The sequence below is a fragment of the Bison bison genome, unplaced genomic scaffold (assembly GCF_000754665.1).
Source record: "Bison bison bison isolate TAMUID 2011002044 unplaced genomic scaffold, Bison_UMD1.0 scf7180017864042, whole genome shotgun sequence".
NCBI lineage: Eukaryota > Metazoa > Chordata > Mammalia > Artiodactyla > Bovidae > Bison > Bison bison.
Window position 1 is genome coordinate 483,622 of NW_011494614.1, and position 389 is coordinate 484,010.

The following is a 389-nucleotide window of genomic DNA, read 5'->3' on the forward strand; positions in this document are numbered from 1 at the left end:
TACATCAAGGCTGTATATTGTCACCCTGTTTATTTAACTTCTATGCAGAGTACATCATGAGAAACGCTGGGCTGGAAGAAGCACAAGCTGGAATCAAGATTGCCAAGAGAAATATCAATAACCTCAGATATGCAGATGACACCACCCTTATGGCAGAAAGTGAAGAGGAACTAAAAGGCCTCTTGATGAAAGTGAAAGAGGAGGGTGAAAATGTTGGCTTAAAGCTCAACATTCAGAAAACGAAGATCATGGCATCCGGTCCCATCACTTCATGGGAAATAGATGGGGAAACAGTGGAAACAGTGTCAGACTTTATTTTTTGGGGCTCCAAAATCACTGCAGATGGTGACTGCAGCCATGAAATTAAAAGATGCTTCCTTCTTGGAAGG